The 22414-nt window shown below is 43.4% G+C and overlaps 1 long non-coding RNA gene and 3 other non-coding genes across 7 annotated transcripts; all 4 read right to left on the bottom strand.

Annotated features, from left to right (window-relative positions):
* Positions 1-347: 347 nt before the first annotated feature.
* On the bottom strand, positions 348-13196 carry LOC137346654 (uncharacterized). 4 transcript variants are annotated; one of them, XR_010968740.1, is made up of 9 exons: positions 13147-13196; positions 7392-7508; positions 6997-7045; positions 6212-6277; positions 5076-5150; positions 4530-4593; positions 3955-4020; positions 3162-3269; positions 348-1739 (listed from the first exon to the last, which is right to left on the bottom strand). It is a non-coding gene; the product is annotated as an uncharacterized lncRNA (long non-coding RNA). The 4 variants fall into 4 exon arrangements; XR_010968742.1 differs by having other exon boundaries at positions 348-641; XR_010968743.1 differs by having other exon boundaries at positions 348-637.
* On the bottom strand, positions 4109-4244 carry LOC137346916 (small nucleolar RNA SNORA8). The gene has a single exon (XR_010968821.1). It is a non-coding gene; the product is annotated as a small nucleolar RNA SNORA8 (small nucleolar RNA).
* On the bottom strand, positions 5278-5412 carry LOC137346919 (small nucleolar RNA SNORA18). The gene has a single exon (XR_010968824.1). It is a non-coding gene; the product is annotated as a small nucleolar RNA SNORA18 (small nucleolar RNA).
* LOC137346889 (small nucleolar RNA SNORA40) lies at positions 7235-7366 on the bottom strand. Its single transcript, XR_010968814.1, has one exon. It is a non-coding gene; the product is annotated as a small nucleolar RNA SNORA40 (small nucleolar RNA).
* Positions 13197-22414: the final 9218 nt, after the last annotated feature.

The raw sequence follows: 22414 nt of genomic DNA, 5'->3' as shown, positions 1-22414 counted from the left end.
TGAGTTGGGCAGATTTTTGATCTACAGGAAGTTGAGGGTTGTGGGGAGGGGGCAGGCCATAGGAAAGTGAAGCAAGGTCACAATCAAAATTGTCCAGGATCTAATTAAATGGTGGAGCAGGCTCGAAAGGCCTACCCCTGCTTCTATCTCAATATTCTTGTGCAGTTGGAGAGAAAATAGTGTTTCCCTCAGCAGCCTAAGGTCTAATTCTAAATGACTTGTTAAAACCTTCCTTTGGCCACCTGTCCTTGGTTTGCCTTGTGGCTCAGTGTCAAATTGTTTGTAAAATGTTGCTGCCAATGTTAAAGACATTGCAATTACATGCAATTAAGAGGCTGCAGACAATGTAGTCTCAAGTCCTTTATTCTCAAACACAATTTGTACAAACCAGAATATCTACACAAGTTTTACTGAACTTGGAATTTTGATTTCCTTCTTGGCCAATTTCTTTCCATGACCACCAGCAACTGTATAACCCAAAACCACCAAATTCAATTTGTAAAAGTAATCAAAAATTAAATAGACATGCAAAATACTAGTAAATATACAAGCCATACAACAAATTAGTTTAGCTGCTGCAAAGCAGTGGCTCTAATGGGCTATTTTCACTTCAGCTGACCATCTTCTGCTTCCAATACTTCCTTAAAAAAAGGAGAGATAGTGATAGTAAGATGTGTCCACACAAGACCACATCACAAATTGCTTTTTTGTATTTGATAACTGAATCGGGTACAGTCCTTAGTTGTAGCAACAGCCATCATAAAAAATGCATTTCAGTTGCAGTGCCACCCATCTTTTCAGAAATGCACATGGCACAGTAAGTTTTGTATACCAATATTTTTGAATCAGTAGTTATTGGAGAAAGGACTTATCATGCACATTGGCTTGCTCCACATACAAGGGCACACCAACCAACCAGTTGAAAACGGAATGTCAACCAAAATAAGTCAGCCATCACAGCAAGTGGGTTTCTTCAAGGCTTCGGGGAACAGACTTGACATGTCAGCAATTAGGTCTCAAGTGGAGCCCAGCTGTAAATTAATGCAATTTGTTGGAAGATTACTGGTTTTTGGCCAAAAAAATGACTTTGTAAAAAGTTTTAAAGGACTTTTCCAGATGAATCAATGTCCATAATTCAACTAAGATGCTGAATGCTTTTATAAAAAAAAAAGCACTAGAAAGATTCTTGGATTTGGCTTGTAAGGCACCTTTTTTCAAAAATACCAACAGGGAGCTTGTTGTCTGGACTTTGGGAGATATTTACAAAAATATGATAGGTCAAGATGGAGGTCAGGAGGCTTGACTTCTGGAATGTTTTTTGTTTCACTTTGAATTAAGATAGTTGGTTTTTGCCCGTCAAGAAAACTCCAGCTCATCTCTTGGAAAGAAACCCTGCATATAGAGTGTCAGTCTCCTCTATTTGAAGAAACCCTGCGTATTGAATGGGTGGGTTGTCGTGGTCCTGTAGTTCCCCCCCCCCCCCCCAGAATATGCAGTTTTCCTTTAAGGCTTGCAAGGGATCAGTATTGCTTTAATAACCAGCAAGCCTCGAGTTATAGTAAGGTTCATTTTCATTGCCTTAGAAACAGCCATTTGGAAACTGATTCAAAGGGTGCATTTTCATTAGCAGATACAACCACTGGGATTGAGTATCATGAGATACATTTGGTACAATTCAGTTTTGAACTGGCTGTTAGTTGAAGACATTTTGTTCTAAAAGACACAGCTGGTGTTGGCACCTGAAAAAAAAAAGCTCTCAATCATTTAAACTGAAGGAATAGGATTTTAGTCTGTAATGATCTCAATCCTAAAACATCAAGCCAAAACAGAGATCTCTGGTAATTTAAACTGAAGGGAGGGAAGTTAGACTGAAACTTTTATCCTCAAAAACCCTAAAGTCAGCTTGATTCCATTGAACATGTTTACAAGTAGTTAATTGTTGAAATTCACTGGAGAAGGAAAGCATCACTGACTGAAGTTAGACTACAAACTGTTGTACCATGGAAGACTATTTCCACACCCCCATTGGACAGTTCTAAGGACTTCAAGCAACATTGGACTGTAAATTTGCAAGGACTCTTCCATTTTAAATTTTGTTTATATCTTCATAGTGTTTAAGAATTTAGTTCTAATTAAAGAGTTAATTTGTTGAGTTAGACATCTGGTTTGGTTAGCCTCATTCAGGGGGTTAATAGATGGTAATTTGACTGGATCTTTAATTTGGAAAGTTTTAAATGATGATAGGCAAACTATGGAGCAATGGGATTGAATTAAGTGCGTTAGTCCCACCTCAATCAGAATCGTATATTTTGATTGGGGGCTTTGACAGGGGCAGTCACAACAGGGTACTGAAACCCCTATTGCCACATTTCTGCTACAAGGCCTATCTGAAGCCTCTGTAGATGCATTTCTTAGAAAGTCTATACAAACTGATCAACATTGCCTGGAAAGAACTGTTCTAGGAAGAATCCAGTGATAGCCATCTACATACATTTGGAACACCAAACCAAAATGACATCTTCCATATCCCTTTTCTTCAAGAATGAGCAAGTATTCAGCCATTTTTGTCTTTTGTAATAGCTCTAAATAAAAATCCTTTTATTTTTCCAGTTAACTGGTGTGTGCACACATGTGATGCAAAGGGCTAAGGTAAAAAAAAAAGGAACTTTCATATTTCAATCTGTTCATGGTTAAGACTCATTTTATAATACTGAATTGTTTAAGAAACCTGACTTGTTTTATTTTGGGAAAAATATAGTATATGACTGATTGTATTCAGTAAATGGGAAAATTTAAGTTATGACTTGTGGAGAAGTGGGACTAGAACAAAGTGCACTTGCTGTGCCTGGGTCATAACGCCATTTTAATTATTTAAGTAATGGGGACAGTATTCAAGTTCCTTCCCTTCTGAAGTTTCATAAAGTGTATCCTATGAGCATAGACTGCAAACATATGCCTGCAGTAACTAAACACAGGATTATACTTTTTGGTCATTGCGTAAAGAGTTGCTGGATTTGTGCCAGAAAACCCTCTTTGAAAATGACCACGGTAGAACCTTTACTTTAGCAAGCTCTATGAAAATGTTACATTGCTGTCCACAAGCACACAATTTACATACTTAATAGCTGTCAAGGCTCCTAGACATTTAAAAATATAGTTACCTGAAGAACGAATGGCCAGTTTGAGACCACTTCAACTGACATTTTTTCCATAAAGGTCTTCCTTAGTTTGCCATCAAGACTTCTATTCTTATGGGTATCTATTTCAACCTACAAAGAATCAAAAAGTGCAATTATGCACAAGTTAACATTAATTTGCAAGAACTGACAGCAACCAGTGTAAACAGTCTTGCTGACCGGTTACTAAATATACAGCCACAAAACCAGGAAGGTGTCTAGTTTGATCCCAACTGAACAGATTTCAGCCAATTCAAACAGCAAGTACATCAAAAGCTCAGCAACCCTGGGCTAGGTAAGGAGGCCATATGTGATGATATATGCATGCACCCCTCACAGTAGATTGGATTGGACCAGGCTATATAAATATTTGCCTGATTCTGACCATCTAGGCACAGAAGAATTAGTGACATAAAGGGCTGTGCGTCTTTTCAGAAAAAGGGGAGAAAATTGCTTGAGGGTTCAGCAGGATGTGTTCCCAGCCAATTGTGTTACTAATAGCAACTACAACCAGCTGGGATTTTTTTTTTACTTTATGGTCACGTCCACAGCAGACCAGAAACTGCAATTCTGACAGCCTTGGTAAGTGACCAGCCAGAAAACACTACTAGTTATTTTACAACTTAAGTTAAATATTTAGCTTCAGCGCAGAAATCTAAAGTGGCATAAAAAAATTAACTTTTGGGAAAATAGGTGTTCAATAGGCTGACCGTAATTACTCCAGTTACTTACGAAAATAAAGCATTGCAGAGTCTGCTTTCCACAAGAACTGCCATACCTGTCCAATATAATGCAGTGATCCCTGTAGCCTTAAGCTCAGTTGATGCAAATTGTTCAGATGCACCTACAAGTAAAATTGCTAGAGTCAATAGTTTTATTAGCATCATGGGAATATGCTAGGTTACCCCCATATTAGTTTAATGTACAGTGCTGCATGTATCAGCAAAAATACCAGGTTAACAAGCATAACCAGCATGTTAACCAACGATGCTAAATGCTGAATTAGTCTAGCACTGCTTCGTGAACATCCCATCAAGAGATACTGTTGGGTGCAGATACAACAGTGCAATTTAACAGTAAGAAAATCCATCTAGGAAGCACATACACAAGCTTACAATATTAATCCCAAGCATTCTTTACACAATTTTCTGAATGCTGCAACAAATTGCACCTAACATTAGAATGATTATTCTATAACTTGGGACAGAAACCAGCTACCATCTTGAATATTTACCCAGTTACCAGTCAAGTTGCATTTGCCAAAAAATTGAAACCATTCTATATCTAGTCTACACAATTTTACATCTTATGAAGGCATTTTTCCAGTGTACCATCAAGAACAAGCCTACATACCTCAAGTCAAAAGGTGACAGGAAGTGGTTTACTCCATGCAGTAAACAGCTTGAGAGAGAGGAGCCTATTAGATCCAAAATAGAGAACAAAATTATGACATTCAAAACTTGAACAATCCAAGTTGATGCATCTGCTACTGACAAACAGTCCTGTTCAGAACAATCATGTTATGCTCATTGTTTTTCACCCAGCAGTTGAACAGAAAACATCATTACAGAACTGGCATTTGAGCAATAGCCCTACAAATTAGCTGTGATCATCAGGAAAGAGCAGGGGAGTGGGTCTAATTGGCTTGCTCTTTTAAGAATCAGCACAGGCATACTAGATTGAATGAACTCCTACTGTGCTGTATCATTTGATTAGTGCTGCAATCTAGCCAGATTGTACATTAAATTTAATTGTGCAGTAGCTTTTCATAGTATCTATTCAATGGCCCTGGAGCAGCAGCCTGCCAATGGGAGGTGGCAGTTACTTCCAAAAAGAGAATGTATTGCACCTTGAAGAGAACAGCAAACTTATTTTGTGCAAAGGCTTTCATTGCCTTACCTGGTTACAAGAGTTGCCAGAAATCCATCTAACGTGGGTGGAACATTCTGCTAAATTCATCTTCACGCAAGAGGCCTTTAAAAAAAAATAGTTTACATTAGCCTGTTCATTTTCAAGTTGCAATGTTCTATAGATTCACCAACTACATTCCACTTTCCTTTTTGAAATACCCATAGGATGTTGAACTTAACACTTAGTAAGCAATTGTTTTGTAGTCAAATCCCACAGGTTTAACAGCAATAATCCAATGGGTAAAGCAAGAACTACAAGTTTACTCTTTGAGGCATTTCCAACAACATAAATCTATTGTCGAGGTTCAGTTGGGATAGACCTCAGTTCCCCAATGCTACAAGCATCACAAGTCCCACAGAAATAATCAAACATTCGCAGACTTCAGAAATTGAGTAAATTAGGATTAGACCGCATCACCAAAACTCATTTTGGACTCACTTTGCATATTCCAAGCCCAAAAGCAACTTCCTCACAGGACAGATTTAGCTTCTACAACTTAATCATATGAAATGCATACCCACTTCAAACAACTACCAGTCTCAAAAGACCCCACCCACCCCCCACACAATCTTGCCATCTCACCTCTTCAGTCAGAGGTGCAAGAGATCATCCGACTACTTCAATTCCACTAATCATCCACTACCCAAACACTTTCCTGCTCCACCCATTCCTTCCCCCCCTCCCTCCCATCAGCAGTCAGGACATCAAATGTTGAGCTACACAACAGTTCCATTATACTTGCTTTTACTATTAGTTCCAATCTCAATTGTACATAAATGCACAACTGAGTTAGTCTCCCTTACCAGGCTTCCAGCTGCCACAAGTAGCCAAAATGGAGGCACTGATATCATGTTTACTTCATTTCTATTCACTGTTCCTGGTTACTACATTACATTTAAAATCTTCATTCCTCCATGACAACCCATCCTACCTCCACAATCCCTGCAATCATTTCCCATCTCCCATCGCTCATTTGAATGGATCACAACCCACTCTTCACCCTATCACCCATGCTTTCCTCACCTCTATATAATGCCACAGGACATTTTCTATTTAAATAGATTGTTGCAAACTGCCACAAAGCCATTTTAATTCAGTTTACAGACTGAATTTGATGAACTCACCCAAGTAGTCAAGCTGCCCTGGGATGGTAATTCCAATATCGTATGAAGCCATCTCAGCAAAAATTTCTAATGGCAGGAAAGAAAATATGTAGACACCATTTTATCAAATATTTAGGGCATAATTGATTTTGCATTAACAAGCTAACAGGCATTAATGTTGAGGAGGTAGTTTGTCAAGCGTTCAGAAGGCCTTGTCATTCACTGTCAATCAGAGCAGTTGAACGTTTTGGCATTCATCACAACTTAATTGCAGAGCAGAAAAGAAAATTGAAATCTTTACAGATGACTGCATCTATAAGAGTAAGAGATGCAAACTAAAAATCAGTTAGAATTTCAAGGAGAAAATGAACTGCAAAATGGTGCCTCCAATCAAATCTAGCCACATAAGAATTAATACACAATCCACCAGTTAAGGAAATGCAGTGGTGGCTAATTTTGCCAGTTCACTTGGACATAGCTCATTCCTTTGTTACACTGCACTATATTTCTGCACATTTATTTCATTGTGACCTGGTAGTTTTGGATAATTACACAGTAAAATTCAAGACTGGCACCAATAAAGCCAACCAAGCAATTCATACATTAAAAATAATTTAAAAAACCAAGGTAAACAAGTGCAATCAAGCTTATAGTTGCTCACAGTTTAACAATTTACACCATCAAAACTAGCATTACTTTAATAATCAGTTAGCTTCTTCATCCACAGCTTTCTAGTAACTTTTAGGTGAAAAATGCATATATAAATAAAATCATCCTCCAACTTTATAGGATAGAAATGTCCACACCTTAAGTTATCCTGTTGCAAGGCCAGTCACTTGTGCTCGAGTCCACATTCTGTTTTTAAATAGAGGAAAAGAAAATGCATCAGGTTTTATGAAGAATTTGCATGCTAGCCCCACTCAGCAGACAGGTTATGATCTGCCAATTTTTGGGAAAGATTTTACATCAACTACACTAGAAAATTAATTTTTTTAAAACCTAGAAAGTTTTAATATGTAGTATGTTAAAGGAATGCAGCTAAATCATGTCCCTTCTTAATAGTAACACAACTGGTGAATTGTGACCAGTTATGGGTTGCAAAGAAGAGTTTACTTTCAGCACTTAACTCCAGGTTTCTGCCCATTTAGATAAAGACAAAACCTTGATCGATGTGCTGATCATAAAATCCTGAAGCTCTCACCTGCATCTTATTTTGGTTATCACCATTGCTCAGTTTCTTACAGAAATTGGTCTTGTTCAGGTACATGAATTCAACCATTTCCTGTTCAGAGAATTGTTGAAGTCCAAGTCCAGCAAGCTGAAATAAGATACAACCTCCATCAGCTTTCAGAAGCAAATCTAATGTTCAAGCATAATTAATCTCATCTTTCAGAAGAAAGCACCCATCATGAAGCTTGACACTATCCAGAACAAAAAGTCAACTTGATTGGCACCCATCGACCACCTTAAAAGATTTACTCCCTCCACCACCATGTCTGTAGCGTGCACCACTCCAATGGGGACTGCAACGGCTCAGGAAAGGGGGTGAACAAACAGCAGTAGCAGGAGAGGACTGCTACCCGATCTGCAGACAGAGAGTGTGATGACATCACCGCATGCAGGTGCAAACCAGTAAACAGCCAATAAAGTCAGCAGCAGGAGAAACTGACAGATGCAATGCTAGCCAAATACACATGTGCAAAGATGCTTGGCTGATTGGCATCAGGAGTTAGTGTCCTTGAACAAGCATCACATTTGCTACTTTCCAATCCTCTGGAACCTCCCCTGTATCTAGGAAGATTGTAAGATTATGGCAAGCTCTTCCACCATCCCCACTCCCCTTAGCAACCTGGGATGCAAGACATCCAGACTAGACAACCTACCCACTCAAAGCACACAGCCAGTCTTTCCAGTACATCCAGTTTTCACCCCATCCCTTACTTTGAACATCTCCACTGCATGATATTTTGTCAGCATCTATTTCCTCAGCAAACAAAGTGCTTACATATTCCAGCCTTGCAACTCAAGCATACATCACCCTCTTTGCCCCTAAAGAACAAACCCCATCTCTTACTACATTTACATACTGGGAGAAGATTTGTTTCCTTTTCTGTTAAAGGCCATTTTATTCTCATTCCCTTTGAGTGTCTAATTTTCCTCTTCACTTCCCCTCTCAATCTGGCCTGGGTCTCATTTGAAGAATTCACCTGACATGCATCTTTCCATTTCATCATATTCTCTATCTACCTCACCAGCCAAGGGGAGATCTGACTTTAGTCCCACTATTTTCCTCTTTATTGAAATGTACTTGATCACAACCTTAAAACATCACCCCCTTGAAGAGAATCATTGTGCCATCAGCTTTTCCTGTCAAACCTTTTGGTTCCATTTTACCCTGGCTAGATTTCATCCCACTGAAGTTAGCTCTCTTCCAACTTAGAAGTTCTAAGTCAGATTGTCCCTTGCTCTTCTAAACGTGAGATGTTCCAAGACACTTTGTACGTTGGAAACAGGATGTGCTTGAGGGGGTGGTGATCCATTTGGTTTGAGTTGAGAAACAGTATGATTGTGCTACTGGGGGTATTCTATAGTCTGTAATAGTGATCGAGATGGAAGAGTAAATCTGCAGGGAAATTAGATGTGCAAGACCTATAGAGTGGTGTTAGTGGGGGACTTTATCCCAATCGGAATTGGAGTAATGTTAAAGGGTAAGGAGAGAGGCATTTCTGAAATGCATTCAGCAGAACTTCTTTGCCCAGTGTTCTCAATCTGACGAAGGAGGCATTACTACATTAGGTGCTGGGGAAATGGGTGGACCATGTCTTCCCTAATCAGTACTGCCACCCCACCTTACTTTCCTATCTTTTCTGAAATACTCTGTATCCTTTATTAAAGTGCCCAGTCCCCATCATTTTTAAGCCATTTTCATTACTGCCACTACATCACATTCCACATGACTATCTGTGCTTGTAGCTCACCAAGCTGATTCACCTTTGTGCACTTACATGCATGGTAAGCCAGTCTTTGTATTCCCCGAAGTCTGCTCCTATCCAATATGGTACTTCCTTCTCGCTCACTCCTTAATTCACCTTATTTCTCTTTTCTACTTCTATATGCTGGTGTCCCCCCAATTTAGTTGAAATCCTCCCCAACCACACTAGTGGTGAACCTCCCCATTAATATTGGTCCCAGTCACATTTATTTGCAATCAATCCATTTTGAATAAGTGCCTCATGCCTCAGAACTCAGCGATTTAACATCCGCAGCACTTAAAGCAGCCAGAAGTACTGCACAAAGAACAGCTAGGCGTTGCGCAAACGACTACTGGCAACACCTATGCAGCCATATTCAGCTGGCCTCAGACACCGGAAACATCAGAGGAATGTATGATGGCATGAAGAGAGCTCTTGGGCCAACCATCAAGAAGATCACCCCCCTCAAATCTAAATCGGGGGACATAATCACTGACCAACGCAAACAGATGGACCGCTGGGTTGAGCACTACCTAGAACTGTACTCCAGGGAGAATGCTGTCACTGAGACTGCCCTCAATGCAGCCCAGCCTCTACCAGTCATGGATGAGCTGGACATACAGCCAACCAAATCGGAACTCAGTGATGCCATTGATTCCCTAGCCAGCGGAAAAGCCCCTGGGAAGGACAGCATTACCCCTGAAATAATCAAGAGTGCCAAGCCTGCTATACTCTCAGCACTACATGAACTGCTATGCCTGTGCTGGGACGAGGGAGCAGTACCCCAGGACATGCGCGATGCCAACATCATCACCCTCTATAAAAACAAAGGTGACCGCGGTGACTGCAACAACTAACGTGGAATCTCCCTGCTCAGCATAGTGGGGAAAGTCTTTGCTCGAGTCGCTCTGAACAGGCTCCAGAAGCTGGCCGAGCGCGTCTACCCTGAGGCACAGTGTGGCTTTCGTGCAGAGAGATCGACTATTGACATGCTGTTCTCCCTTCGTCAGTTACAGGAGAAATGCCGTGAACAACAGATGCCCCTCTACATTGCTTTCATTGATCTCACCAAAGCCTTTGACCTCGTCAGCAGACGTGGTCTCTTCAGACTACTAGAAAAGATCGAATGTCCACCAAAGCTACTAAGTATCATCACCTCATTCCATGACAATATGAAAGGCACAATTCAACATGGTGGCTCCTCATCAGAGCCCTTTCCTATCCTGAGTGGTGTGAAACAGGGCTGTGTTCTCGCACCCACACTTTTTGGGATTTTCTTCTCCCTGCTGCTTTCACATGCGTTCAAATCCTCTGAAGAAGGAATTTTCCTCCACACAAGATCAGGGGGCAGGTTGTTCAACCTTGCCCGTCTAAGAGCGAAGTCCAAAGTACGGAAAGTCCTCAGAGAACTCCTCTTTGCTGACGATGCTGCTTTAACATCTCACACTGAAGAATGCCTGCAGAGTCTCATCGACAGGTTTGCGTCTGCCTGCAATGAATTTGGCTTAACCATCAGCCTCAAGAAAACGAACATCATGGGGCAGGATGTCAGAAATGCTCCATCCATCAATATTGGCGACCACGCTCTGGAAGTGGTTCAAGAGTTCACCTACCTAGGCTCAACTATCACCAGTAACCTGTCTCTAGATGCAGAAATCAACAAGCGCATGGGTAAGGCTTCCACTGCTATGTTCAGACTGGCCAAGAGAGTGTGGGAAAATGGCGCACTGACACGGAACACAAAAGTCCGAGTGTATCAGGCCTGTGTCCTCAGTACCTTGCTCTACGGCAGCGAGGCCTGGACAACGTATGCCAGCCAAGAGCGACGTCTCAATTCATTCCATCTTCGCTGCCTTCGGAGAATACTTGGCATCAGGTGGCAGGACTATATCTCCAACACAGAAGTCCTTGAAGCGGCCAACATCCCCAGCTTATACACACTACTGAGTCAGCGGCGCTTGAGATGGCTTGGCCATGTGAGCTGCATGGAAGATGGCAGGATCCCCAAAGACACATTGTACAGCGAGCTCGCCACTGGTATCAGACCCACCGGCCGTCCATGTCTCCGTTATAAAGACGTCTGCAAACGCGACATGAAATCGTGTGACATTGATCACAAGTCGTGGGAGTCAGTTGCCAGCATTCGCCAGAGCTGGCGGGCAGCCATAAAGACAGGGCTAAATTGTGGCGAGTCGAAGAGACTTAGTAGTTGGCAGGAAAAAAGACAGAGGCGCAAGGGGAGAGCCAACTGTGCAACAGCCCCAACAAACAAATTTCTCTGCAGCACCTGTGGAAGAGCCTGTCACTCCAGAATTGACCTTTATAGCTACTCCAGGCGCTGCTTCACAAACCACTGACCACCTCCAGGCACGTATCCATTGTCTCTCGAGATAAGGAGGCCCAAAAGAAGAAGACCTCAGAACTGGTCCTAATGACCCCAAGAATCTGAAGCCCTCCCTCCTGCACCATGCCTCAAGGAATGCTTTGATCCTCCCTAGCTTCCTACTTCTACTCTCACTGGCAAACGTCACTATCAGTAATCCAGAGATTACTGCCTTAGAGTTCCTCATTAGCTCCTCAAAGTCTGACTGAAGGACCTCAATACATGCCCTCTGACATTGATATGGACATATACCGCAACTGCTGATTCACTCCTTCGCCCTGCAGAATATTCTACACCCCGTGCTTCCTTCACCTTGGCACCATGTGGGACTTACGACGACTGTTACAGAAACATGTTCTTCCACCTAACTATGGAATCTCAACTGCATTTCTGCACTTTGCCATTTTCCCTCCTGTGCAGTCCCTCACCCATTGGCACCATAGACTGAACTGCACTTCAAGGTGTTGTCACACCCAGCAATTTATGTAGGTACTGGTTTGAATGTGGCACACACTCTGAAGACTCCTGTACTTCGTACCCTTTCAGATGGCCACCCATCTACTGTCCTGAATTCTCACTGCCTGTGGGGTGGCCACCTCCTAGAATGTACAATCCAGGAAACAATCATCCTCCCTGATAATTTGCAGTGACTCCAGCTGCCCCTCAAGCTCAGGCAGCTGGAGACACCATACACACGTGGGCATGAAAGACATCGGACATGTCCTGAAGTTACCACGTGCAGCAGTAATTGCAAGCTCAGCTGCTCATCCACGATCTAAAACATTGAAGCTTTTAATTTCACCCAATGTCCTTGATTAGAGAGAAAAAAAAAATACAAAATTCCGAAAGTTAACAGCAACCCCGGCGCTGGAGCCAGCGGAACAGGCGGGACTCTGGATTTGTTACAGGCCTCATTATCATCAATGCAATAACCAGTCTGCAGAGATGGAAGCAGTGCCTGTCTTACTATCGCCGCGCTCAAAGGAGGAACCGTGTCCTTTAACAGACGCGACCCTGAAGCTAAAAAGACGCGGCCTCGATCGCGATAATAAAGCACCGCCGCGCCCCCGGAACAGAAGCCGGGGCTTGCTGAAAGGAGAGTAACCGCGGCTGGTGCAGGAATGGCCAGGAGGTCGAGAACAAAGGGACACGCGCGGAGCCACCGATCGCCTCGTGTCTAACGGAGACGCTCTCTCTCTCCCTCCCATCCCCCCGTGGTCGCCATGGAGACCCTCTCTTCCTCCCCCCCCCCCGTGGTCGCCATGGAGACCCTCTCTTCCTCCCCCCCCCGTGGTCGCCATGGAGACCCTCTCTTCCTCCCCCCCCCGTGGTCGCCATGGAGACCCTCTCTTCCTCCCCCTCCCCCCGTGGTCGCCATGGAGACCCTCTCTTCCTCCCCACACCCAATTCTCTCTTCCCTCCGTGGAGACTCCCCTTTACCCGGTGAGATAGGGACGGGAAGCACCAGCCGCAGTCACGGAGTTGAGAATTTGCCGCAGTTGCGGGTTATAAACACCGTGGTCTCACTCTGCACCGGAAGATGCCTCTCGGACTGGGCCCGGGAATCAGGCCGCTTGCTGGAAGCTCCGCTCCACACTTACCATCCACTCCGCCGCCGCCCGTAGTGAGAGAGAACGTGAGGAGCCGCCTCCGGCCCTTTTATAGCCGCATGGAGCCGCCCAGTCTCCGCCTCCAAACCGCCGTGCCCCGGTATTTTACTGTTTTATCATTAAAATCGCCCAGGCCCAGGCCCCAAGCCCGCATTTTCATCCTTAAAACTCTTTTTATTTTTTCTAAAAAAAACCAACATGTTTTATGTGCTACTCTCACCCGCCCCTTTCCCGCGCAGCCGCACTTGGCTGAATTCAGCCAATGCTGGATGTTTGTGCTGCCTGTGGAGATTTAATTTCTCTAAAGATAATTCTCTTCAATCATCCTACATATGCCAACTTAGAAAAACTAACACGGAGCCAAAAAACCCCTCAAAAAGTAACCTTGATGCCACAGTTCAACTGAATGTGCTGTAATTTAGTCAACATTTGGATACTTTATTGCAGACAAGGAAACTTAGAAGTATTCAAACCACATAGTTTTAAAGTTTCATTTAATTTATAAATTAGTGAAAGGAGATTTGCTGAAGGAATAATATGTTTCCAGCAAGGTCTGCTGAGGCACGCCTAATATCATGAAAAAAATGATTTTGATCCTTTATTTGGAGCTTTTGCAACATTACCATTCAAATGTTGTAATGTCTTGCATGCCAAAATACTCCCCTGGAATTGTTGCCATTATTTTAACTATGGAAATAAAAGCAGTTGTTGAGGTGCAATGCAAATTTGCAGGGTGCAATCTCTCTCATTGGTGAAATATGGTTAATTTATGAACTGAAAATTTTCACCACACACATCCAAACTAGACATTTTTACAAAGTAAATTTGTTTTATGCATATTTAACTATTTTTATTTTTAAGTAGCTAAGAGAGATAAATGTGAGTCAATGCAAGTGAATAAAATAATCAAGTTCAGATAATAAATCACTAAACTTTGAACAATTTGCTGTGCATTTCAAACAATCTTTGTTTCTTTAAGAGTTAAAAAACATGATTAGAAGTTACTGTATTAGAGTCCCTACAAATACTTTCATTTCCATGTTTGAAATCCCTTCCAGGAAAGACAGTTTTTGTTATAAAATGCTTGGGGGTTAGAATAATAGCCAGTTAATATTTCTGCTAAAATAGCAATAGAAAAATGACTTACAAACTCCAGTTTGAGCTGATTAGGTCAAATGGCCTGTTTCTGTGTTGTAATTTCTTTGAAATGATCAATGACTGATTTCGAGCGTACACTGTTCTTTTGAGCACCAAGCCACATGAGGATATATTCGGACAGATGAGGTAGGTTTTAAGGAGCGTCTTAAAGGAGGAAAGAGAGGTTGAGGGAAGGAATTCCAGAGTTTTAAGCCTGGACAGTTGCTCTTTTTTTTAACAGGGAGTAAGAATCATTATACACATTAATCATTAAGAAAAAATGGTAAAGTACACAAGGAAGTGCTTCTTAGGAACAGGTGCAGTGTTTTATTCTGTGCTCACACATGGATTTCAATCTGTGATTTACAATATATTATACTGTTCATTTATGATTACTATCTGCCCTCCCATTTCCCTATGGAAGTTGACCACTCTAAACAGATTTAGGGCTCTCTCCATAAACTGAAAATAGCTTTCAAAGTTAGAGAACATAACAGGCTACAGGCAGGTCAATCTCCACGGTCATCCAGCTAGGTGGGACTGCACTAACCTCGTTCGATTCCAGTTTATCTAATCGTAGACAGAGTATCACTTGCAATGGCTTCTCTTCCTGCTCCTGCACTGATAGCTCTGGTGTCCCTCAAGGATCTATCCTTAGTCCCCTCCTATCTCTTGTGTACATGCTGCCCCTTGGCGACATCATCCAAAGCAAAGCATTAATTTTCACATGTCCACTGTTGACACCCAGCTCTATCTCACCACCACCTCTCTCAACTCCTCCACTGTTGCTAAATTATAACAGCAGAAATTTCCTGCAATTAAATATTGGGAAGACTGAAATCATTGTTTTTTGGTCCCTGCTTCAAACTCCGTTTCCCTAGCTACCGACTCCATCCCTCTCCCTGGCAACTGTCTGAGACAAAAGCAGACTGTTTGCAATCTTGGTGTCATATTTGACCCCCGAGATGAGATCCTGATCACACATTTGTGCCATCACTGAGACTGCCTACTTTCACCTCCATAACATTTAGATTAGAGATTAGAGATACAGCACTGAAACAGGCCCTTCGGCCCACCGAGTCAGTGCCGACCATCAACCACCCATTTATACTAATCCTACACTAATCCCATATTCCTACCAAACATCCCCACCTGTCCCTATATTTCCCTACCACCTACCTATACTAGTGACAATTTCTAATGGCCAATTTACCTACCAACCTGCAAGTCTTTTGGCTTGTGGGAGGAAACCGGAGCACCCGGAGAAAACCCACGCAGACACAGGGAGAACTTGCAAACTCCACACAGGCAGTACCCAGAATCGAACCCGGGTCCCTGGAGCTATGAGGCTGCAGTGCTAACCACTGTGCCACTGTGCCGCCCTGCTTAATTCCTGCCTCAGCTCATCTGCTGCTGAAACCCTCGTTCATGCCAACACAGTCCTGCACATTCTACTCTCCATAAATTTGAGGTCATCCAAAACTCTGCTGCCTGTACCCTAGTTGCACCAATTCCCTTTCACCTAGCACCCCTGTGCTTGCTAACCTACATTGGCTCCTGGTCAAGCACCATCGTGATTTTAAAATTCTCATGCTTGTTTTCAAATCTTTCCATGGCCTCGCTCCTCTGTAATCTCCTCCAGCCCCACAAACCTCCAAGATATCTGTCCTTATCTATCTCTTCCCTCTTCAGCACATTCGATTTTAATCACTCCACCTTTAGTGGCTGTGACTTCAGATGCATAGGCTCTTAAGCTCTGGAATTCTCTCCCTACACCACTCTGCTTCTGTACATCACTTTCCTCCTTTAAGACGCCCCTTAAAACACACCTCTTTGACCAAGCCTTTGGCCATCTGACCTAATATCTCCTTATGTGGCTTGGTGTCATATTTTGCTTCATATTGTTCCTGAGGTATCTTAGGTATTTTATTATGTTAAAGGTGCAATGTAAATATAAGCTGTTGTTATTATATAACTTCTTTGGGGAAAACATTAAATAAACACCCCTGTAGCTGTGACTCAAAAATTATCACTAACCACAAAACCTGTCTGCTTCAGGTTTATTTGCCACCAACAATGCAACAAAATAATATCTGATCCTAATAGCATCCCATCCCATCATGCATGGTTCCAACAACCTTGAGCCCCAAACTCCAAAAAATTTAGTTCTGAAAGAATCCAAAGCTGCACTCCAATTGATCTGCTTGGCTCGGACACACTCTCGTCCTGTCTTCCAACTGATCTGATTGGTATGAACAATTTCCAATCTCAGTGGAAAGCCATATTTTTATTTGATTTTCTGATATGTATACATGCTGAAAGAAGTTTATAAAATAATGAAATGGCCGGGTAGTGTGTTGATTGATAGATTATTTCAGATTGACAGATTGAGGAGGATTGAATTGTGCAAGAGACATAGAATGGATGTTAAGCAGTTCTTCTTTTTCCAGAGTAGCATTGTCAGCTGGTACTGACTGTCTACATCCCTTCAAGAGGGAGCTAGACCAGTTCTTGACTATGGCAGAGATCACATCATATAGATGGTAATTGGTTCTACAGATAACACATGATCATTGTGATCTCATGGACTGACTTTGATCGCCCAAGAGGAATTTTCCAGTGTATTTTTTTCCCCTTATAAGCCCAGGGATTTTTCTCTGTTTCTTGACTCTCCCAGGAAATTAAATGGTTTGAGGGATGGGGGAAGGGGTAAGTGTCTTGCCATGATGCTCCAGCCATCATGATTATGGACTAGCTGTTTTTTTCCCCGCCCATCATTTTTGTATGAAAAACTGACTCAATTTAGAAGACTGACAGCATGTGTGTCCTCCTGTCTCGAAAGCTCATACTCTTGCTGGATTAATGTTTCATAGATGCCAAGTTCCCTTTGGCACTTTCCAAGCATGGCCATTCTTTCCACTTGAGCCCAAAGTGTATCAATAGGAGGATATTACTGCGAAGCTCAATCTTATTCTTTGTCCTTTCCAGTTGAAGTCTCTGGACAGTAATCAAGAGCTATAACCCTGGTTGATGTTTCCCTCTCTACCACCAGAGGTGCTTAAGCTAATTATATGCAGCCTAGTTGAGACAAGTGTTACGTCTGAGGCAGGAGCTATGCTCTGTCAATTCAGTCCCATCACTCCCAACCGGAAAACAGCCAAAATAAAAACACTCGAGTAACCCCCGGAATAAAACAGACCAAACCAGGTATCTTTAGACAACAACAAATTAACTATTTATTAAAACTAAATCTTAAACACTATTAAGATAAACCTATGTCTAAATACCTTATAACTTCTTATTTTAACCTAACTCCCCCATTAACACACATACATTCAAAAATCACAGTTAACCAGTTTTAAAAGTGATTTTTAAAATTAAAATGATGTTTTAAAAGTTAGCTGTGTCTTAAGAATAAATAAATAAGTCTTTATGGGTTACATTCCTGATGGGTGAGATATCCTAGTGTGAAAATAATCAATTGCTACCCAAAGACTCCATACAGATTTGATGAAATAGTCTGTTCTCGATAAGCATCCAAAACACTTCGGCTGCAACAAGCATCAAACAGTTCTTTTAATGATGAGCACAGCAATAGGTCAACTTGAATTTTAAAACCGACAGTCGAAACTTTACTTCAGTAATACAAACGGTCTCTTCAAAGGGTTAGTTCCTCCTTAGGAAATTAACTTGGCCTGTAGCTCCTTGTAGAATTTTTGCTGGGAGCAAATAGACAGCTGTTTAGTAGCACGCTTCGCTGGTGAATCTCTCAAAATCTGGTTTCAGCCAGTTTTTGCCAGTTTTACACATAATCAAATTGTAACATTATACCATGTGACTTCTCTCCTGCTGTGGCCTAGGTAACAAATGCAGCTGGCACACTGTGCCTCAGAAATCCAAAAGCTTCTCTTTTAAGATGTATCTGGACAGATACATGAATGGGCAGGAAGCAAAGTGATACAGACCCTTAGAAAATAGGCGACATGTTTAGATAGAGGATCTGGATCGGCACAGGCTTGGAGGGCCGAAGGGCCTGTTCCTGTGCTGTAATTTTCTTTGTTCTTTTGTTCTTCTCTCTCTGTCTTAAAGGTACACTGTTTTTAACAGAGTCTTAAAGGCACATTGTTTTAATCAGAGGAGGAAAAAATACACAGATCCACGACATAAGGTAGAAACTATTTTCTTAAAATCAATATGAGGAGTTCAGAGAAGGTTTACTAGACTAATACCTGGAATGGGCAGGTTATCTTATGAGGAAAGGTTGGACAGGCTAGGCTGGTATCTGCTGGAATTTAGAAGAGTAAGAGGCAACTTGATTGAAACATAACATTCTGAGGGGTCTTGACAGGGTGGATGTGGAAAGTATGTTTTCTCTTGTGGGAGAATCTAGAACGAGGGTTCACTGTTTAAAAGTAGGCTGCATTTGCTGACAATGCTACCGCTAGGGGGCGCTGTTGTGGCACATGCGCAAATGCAGCATGTGCCACTAAAACGTCACAGACTGTGACTTTAGGCAGCTGCCAGGATTAAAGATGGCGCTGCTCAAATAATCACACGGAGGCAAACCTAACAAACACATGTCAGCACACAATGGTGGAGTGAGAGAGCGAACGAGCTGGCCGGGGAGCGGGCCTGGGAGGGAGGGGGGAGGGGGGAGGGGGGAGCAGAGCGGGCCTGGTAGAAGCGGAGCGGTCGGCGAATGGGCGAGCGAACGGCCCGGTGCAGGAGGGGAGCGGGCCTGCGGGGAGCGGAGCAGCCGGCAAGTGGGCGAGCGAACGGCCCAGTGACGGAGGGAAGCGGAGCGGCCGGAGACAGCAGCGTGAGGGGGGCGGGGGAGGGGGTGCGTTTTTCTACGCATGCGCCATAAATTTGCAACGGCCAAAGACTTACCCGCACCCGGGAACACCAAGGTCTTCGGCCGCTTGCTCCCCACGGCTCTCTACGGCCTCTCGCTTCCAGCCCTCTCCATCCAGCCGTTCTCTCCAGCTGCAGATCCCCCATCCAGCCGCTTTCTCCCCTACTTCTCAACTGTACTTCAGGCATTGCAGCTCTCTGGTCCCTGCCTTTTGCATCCCTCTCTTCAGGAGCTTCTGAATTTAACTCCCTCCCACTATCCCCCCACACCCCCTCTCTACCCCCACCTCCCCCTCACACCCCCTTCCCCCCACACCCCCTCTCTACCCCCACCTCCCCCTCACACCCCCTTCCCCCCACACCCCCTCTCTACCCCCACCTCCCCCTCACACCCCCTCTCTACCCCCACCCACCCCACTCTCCCCCAACCCCCCTGTACCCCCACCTCCCCACACCCCCTTCCCCCCACACCCCCTCTCTACCCCCACCTCCCCCTCACACCCCCTTCCCCCCACACCCCACTCCCCCCCAACCCCCCTCACCCCACTCCCCCTCCCTCTTCCCCCTCACAACCCCCTCCCCCTCACAACCCCCCCTCTCCCCCACCCCTTCACAACCCCCTCCCTCTTCCCTCTCCCCCCCACCCCTTCACAACCCCCTCCCTCTCCTCACAACCCCCTCCCTCTTCCCTCTCCCCCCCCCTTCACAACCCCCTCCCTCTCCCCCCCACCCCCTCATACCCCCCCCACCCCCTCATACCCCCCCCCCCCCCAAGGACCACACCGCAGTTGAATATCTGAAGTGCAGTTGCAAAGTCGGGAAAATAACATCAAAAACCTCAACAATTCCAGGTTTAATTATTGAGAAATTTTGTTCAGTGCATTAAACATTCGAGGCACTGTTGTGCATGGATACATGAGTGTTGTGTTGCCAGCATTCCTGTGAGACAGACAGGCCGAGTCTCTGCTGTGCAGAACTGAAGAGATTGTTCCTGGAGAGCCTTGTGGTGAATGAACGTGTGGCTCTCTATTCCACTACTGTATTGTCCATGTGAAAAAGGCAGTCACAAGAGTCTGAGCTCAGTCTATTCTTGGTGAATGTTCCCCAAACACATCCCAATGTGCACTCCCACTTCATCCATAAATGCAAGGTTCCTTTCCGTATCGTGACAAGCTCCGCAGCATGATCTAGTTGCCTTCGTTGCTTGAATGCTGACCTTAAGTCTCAAGGATTGTTTTCTCAAGGGCATGTGTTACGTGAAATGAAATAAGGAAAGAACATCAGTGTCAGAGCTTCCCTCCCTCCAATGAAATTACTGTTGAGCATGCTTTATGCTCTGCAGGATAGGCATATACTGATAACACCGCCAATGAATCACTTAGTACCCAACTCAGCTGTAGGAGTCAGGATGATGTTACTGCTCCTATCTCGTGATGGTTCAATGCTGCTCTCAGGGAAAACATGAATGATGTGAGGGTGCTGGAAAAAGAAGTTTTCAGAGCAACTGACAACAGGGACTGGAGCACATGCAATGTCCCAGACAATGGAAATATTTTCAGAGCAATTTACAACAGGGACTGGAGCACATGCAGTGCCCCAGACAATGGAAATATTTTCAGAGCAACTTACAACAGCAGAGCAACTTACCTTGGAGCAATCTCCTCTTTCTAATAAAAATGAAGCAGACTGAAATCTCCAAAACGACTAAATAATTGCGAGAAAATGCCCGACAAAACCTCTCCTCCTTCCACTTTCAGAAACTCGCGCCGAAGCTTTCACGCATGCGTGAATATCAGAAGATTGACGCATGCGTGAATACCCGTTGGCGTTGCATAAAGCGCATGAGCAGAGGCCGACCAGGCGCGTTGCCCGAAGAAGCACACGTCACGCGATGACATCATTGGTGCATGCGCTAACCAGTCCTGGCAAGCCGGAACGCAGTGCATACGCAGAGAGCAGGAGACCGTCTGCGCATGTGCGCACCGCGGCGCAGCCTGATGACGTCAGTGGCGAGCTGCGTTGTCAGGAATCACTTTGTTAAAAATAAGGGGTCGCCCATTTAAGACAGAGATGAGAAATTTTTTCTCTCAGAAGGTCGTGAGTCCTTGGAACACTCTTCCTCAAAAAGCGGTGGAAGCAGAGTCTTTGAATATTTTTAAGGCAGAGGTAGATAGATTCTTGATAAGCAAAGGGGTGAAAGGTTATTGGAGGTAGGCGGGAATGTGGAGTTGAGTTTACAATCAGATCAGCCATGATCTTGTTGAATGGCGGGGCAGGCTCGAGGGGCCGAGTGGCCTACTCCTGCTGCTAATTCGTATGTGAGTTGTAGAAAATACAGCATAAATATGACACATAATGTAAAATAAAAGCCCACTATTTAACACTTTATCCAGAAATACTCTGTATCTCACCTTAATCTGGAATGGATAATAAATGACCTGGCCAGTTCAAGATTGCAGGAGTTAGAATGAATTATTTCGAATTCGCCTAATTATCCAAATTCAAATTTCTCTAATGCGAGGAAATGATATACTCTCTCTTACAACATGAAAGGATTACTCAGGATCAAAGGAAATGATGATGACCGGATCCACCAATACCCTGCATGCCAGAATATTAAAGAATCTTTACATGTTGTCCAACTGTAAGATATTATACAGTCTAAATGGCTTAGTATTGCAGGGTAGTTAACATATTATGCAAAGGAACAAAGTTTGTAAATGCAATGGAGCGCTAAGAATCGCTAATAGGGTAATTGAGATGAAACAGCACAAGGGAAGTTTGTGTAAAGTGTAGCTAACTCTATGTATAATTAACTTGAAAAAGTATTAGAGAGGGCTAGATGCATATTAGATAATCTTAGAATTAGATTTAGAAAATCACAAGGTGAACAATGTGTAGGGATAGTGCAGAGTTAGTCAAGTAAATACATTATAATCAAAAAAATACAGCGATTAAGTTCAGTTTAACATGATAAAGAATGCAGAATTCAGTGACCATGAGAAGTATGAAAAAGATTTGGGCCCTAGTCTAGTTTGTGCTGAAAGCAGTCATGTGACTTCTGTTGAGTCAGCATGAGCAACTGTTGCAGACAAAGAAACTGTACAAATAGGTGTGTTTCAAGAACAGGTATACAGCAGGCTAAGTAGCCCCTTAGGCTAACTCCATATTAGGAACAGCCTGGAATGGTGATGCTCCTAGCCCCCGATGACTGTTCTGCTAATGAGTGTATAGATGTATCGCGTACTTGTAATATTCATGTATGCTG

Source organism: Heterodontus francisci, chromosome 30 (assembly GCF_036365525.1).
Source record: "Heterodontus francisci isolate sHetFra1 chromosome 30, sHetFra1.hap1, whole genome shotgun sequence".
Classification (NCBI taxonomy): Eukaryota; Metazoa; Chordata; class Chondrichthyes; order Heterodontiformes; family Heterodontidae; genus Heterodontus; species Heterodontus francisci.
Note: the sequence above shows the minus strand (reverse complement) of the source record. Positions and strands in the feature narration are given on the sequence as shown.